The sequence below is a fragment of the Octodon degus genome, unplaced genomic scaffold (genome assembly GCF_000260255.1).
Source record: "Octodon degus isolate 3935 unplaced genomic scaffold, OctDeg1.0 scaffold00091, whole genome shotgun sequence".
Lineage (NCBI taxonomy): Eukaryota > Metazoa > Chordata > Mammalia > Rodentia > Octodontidae > Octodon > Octodon degus.
Window position 1 is genome coordinate 9726148 of NW_004524667.1, and position 3532 is coordinate 9729679.

General features: G+C 45.2%; 1 pseudogene; it reads left to right on the plus strand.

The window, feature by feature from the left end:
• The first annotated feature begins 687 nt into the window (after positions 1-687).
• LOC101593094 lies at positions 688-1207 on the plus strand (annotated as a pseudogene).
• Positions 1208-3532: the final 2325 nt, after the last annotated feature.

The window sequence follows — 3532 nt, forward strand, 5'->3', positions numbered from 1 at the left end:
TAGGTGGCTGGTGCTTTCCTGCTAGTTTATAAACAGGGAAAATGAGGCACTTGGCCCAAGAATAGCCCAGGAAACCTGACCCACCCCAGAGCTTATCCTTTTGTTACTCTGCCAAATCACCTTGAATCTATGTCCTGCATCATGATAAAAACAAAATGTTTGGAGGAAAAGAAAAGCACAACTTTGTGCCTTCTTGATTTCCCCGTGTTATTTAATCCTTTGAATTCATTTTCCAAAGCTATCATATCTAGCATCAGATATGCATAACACCATAATACATACAAATTGCTATGTATCTAATCAATTGTTAACTTCTGTTTATTGCTTTGTGCTTTTCACACAGATGAAAAATCAGTGGTTGAACACTTGCACAGGATTGTCCAGCTTTCAAATCACCTTATTTTCTTTCTTTTCTTAGTTTGTTTTGGAGGGTTTTTTTTTTTTTTTGAGGGGGGAGGGTGGCTGTTGTCATCGTTGTTGTTTTGGTACCAGGAATTGAACTCAAAACCTTGCACTTGCCAGATGGGAGCTTGTGCCACTGAGCTAAATCTCCAGCCTTAAAGCACCTTATTTTTCAAATACTATTTTCTTTGTTCATATGCCATTAGCAAGTATTTGGGGTCAGGTGGTGCATACTGGAAGATCTTTATAAATAACTGGATTAAGAGTGTATTAAGGTTACCTTAACAACGGCCCTGGAGTCCAGCTGCAATGGCAAACATGGTGTCAAGTGCTCCGAGAAAAAGGCTGAGTCCTAAGCTAGAGCTGACTGAAGAGCAGAAACAGGAAATTCGGAAGCTTTTGATCTCTTTGATGCAGATGGGACTGGGACCATCAATGTAAAGGAACTAAAGGTGGCAATGGGAGCCCTGGGCTTTGAACCCAAGAAAGAAATCGAGAAAATGATAAGCGAAATTGGCAAGGAGGGGAGAGACAAAGTGAATGCCAGTGACTTTCTGACCACGATGACTCAGAAAATGTCTGAAAAAGATACCAAGGAAGAAATCCTGAAAGCTTTCAAGCTCTTCGATGAGATGAAACTGGGACAATATCATTCAGAAATCTGAAGTGCGTGGCCAAGGAGCCGGGCGAGAACCTGACCGATGAGGAGCTTCAGGAGATGACTGATGAAGCCGACCGAGATGGAGACAGCGAGGCCAACAAGCAGGAGTTCCTGCGCATCATGAAAAAAACCAACGTCTATTGAGACCCGTGTTGTGTCTCCTGCTGCAAGCACATGTGACTAGGGCAGTGCCTGCTGTCCTGTGAAATCTGGCTCTTCATTTCCCTGTAGAACTTCAGCCATGGCCTTGACTCTGATCTGTGCAAAGTATTAAAATGCAGACAGAGAAAAAATGGCTTCTAGCCAATGTAGAATAATTGAAGGCTTTAAGCCAGAGGCTGAAAAGAATCAAATGTTCAACTTGAGAAAGGTCTCTGAGACCACCCAAACCAGCACTGAAAAATACATGGCCCAGAGGCATTGCTACTTCCTTTCACAAGCCAGGCAGACAGATGTTGCCCCACCCCATAAGGTCGCATGGGCCTCATAATCTTTAGCAATTCAACACCCTAAATAGCAGCTACTGGTCAAGTTGGCTTGAAAAGTATAACTTATTTTCTATATTTAAATCTAGATCAATCCTAAGCTAGGGGTGTTAAGCACTTACCTAGCATGTGTGGGTCCTTCCGTTTGATCCCTAACACCACAGGAAAAAAGAAATCTAGATTATTTAGTTTTATCCCTGACACTAAGCATCACAGTGGTTAAACGCACCATACCAGGCCACACCCAGCCATTCACGACCTACGGTGTTATAGTTCATGTCTAGTTGTCCCTGTAAAGCCTTGTGCAGCCTTTGGGGCAGCTTCTGGAGTTCGAAATTAATTCTTGATCCGATACTGGGATTATGGGTGTGAGTGCTATACCCACCCTGAGGTGGGTAATCTGCACTAAAATATAAGAAGGGGAGAGAGGTTTGATAGCTGCTGCAGCTGCTGCTCTTCTTTTGCTCCCTGCCATTTTCCACCACCACGAATGGCTGCCCTCTGCCATGTGCCACTCTGCCCTGGGGCCAGCCAAGGATTGACTAAACCCTGCACTAACTGTGAGCTAAATAAACCTTTCCTTCTGTAATTTTTGGGTGGCAGATATTTTGTCCTAGCAATAAGAGAAAAACAACTAAGACATACAGAACAAGAGACGGCTGGCGCCTGAGCCTCCTGATGCTCTCATTGTGACACAGGTTGGCTGTGGTTCTCTAGGAAGACTGGAGTGGGCCATTAGAGGAAAGAAAGTGGGGCCACAAAACCAAGCTTTTGAAAAAGCCATCACAGAAGTTTAATAGTATTTTTAAGCAATGAAAGAAAATTATCTTGTATACCTGACTTAACACATTTAAGAATTGGGAACCTCATATACTTTTCTCACGTCTATGAGATGTGATTATTATGCCAGCACTGTAGCTTACCGGTGCCGGTGGCACCCCTCTACAAGACAGGACGGAGAAGCAAGAAAGAGCGCAGGGCCAGCGTGTTCGCGTTCAGATCCCACCACTGCCACTTCAGGCAAGTTGCGCAGCCTCTTTCTGCCTGGCCAGAGTCACGAGCTCACCAGGAGTGAAGCCAGGCCTGGACCTTAAGTCTTCTCAGCTCATGCTCAGTTCTCATCCTGCAGTGTCCCAGTGAGTGGACAGGAGCACAAAGCTGACCCTGTGAGTCGGGCAGCTCAGATACGGTCACGCGCCGCACAGTGGTGCTGCCGAGGAGAAGCGGCATGCGCAGGGCTGGCCCCATGACAAGAACGCAGCCGAGCACTCCTAGGGACGCTGCAGCCATCGTAGCACGCTAGTGCACTGCCCTGCTTACACGTCGGCAATGACGCGGGTGAGAGCCAACCCACTGAGCTGCCAGCCGTATGGAAGAAGAGCACGTAAGCCATGTTCAGTGGTGCCACAAACCACGAACTGGTCACGAAGCACATTCAGCGCTTAGGTTCAATGTTGACCTTATGGAAAAACTTGATTCAGTTCATGACCGATTTGGTTTGTAACCAGAATAGTGGAAAAAATTTAATTTATGAACCCAGGTACCACTGTATTGTACATAACACTGGACAGTGATAATAAATGACCAAATTACTGGTTTATATCTTTACTAAACTATATTTTATCATTGTTTTAGCATGTACTCCTATTGTACTTATTAACAATCAGTTTACTGTACAAATATACAAGGTACATAGACTGCCAGCAGTTTTACATACCTTGTATTACAGACTTTCTTGAAACATCAAGAGTCAAGCACACTGGTACATTCCTGGAATCCCAACAATAGGAGGGTCACAAGTTCAATGACAGCCTGGGATACTTATCAAGACACTGGCTCAAGATAAAAAATTGAGGGGGGCCTGCCCTGTAGCTCAGCTCTTTAAGTGGCTGCTTCAACAGAGCAGTCAGGCTCAGGTTGCTGTGGTTCAATCCCCAGCACTCAAGCCAGCCAAACCTGCCCTGAAGGCATTCGGGGCAAAAAA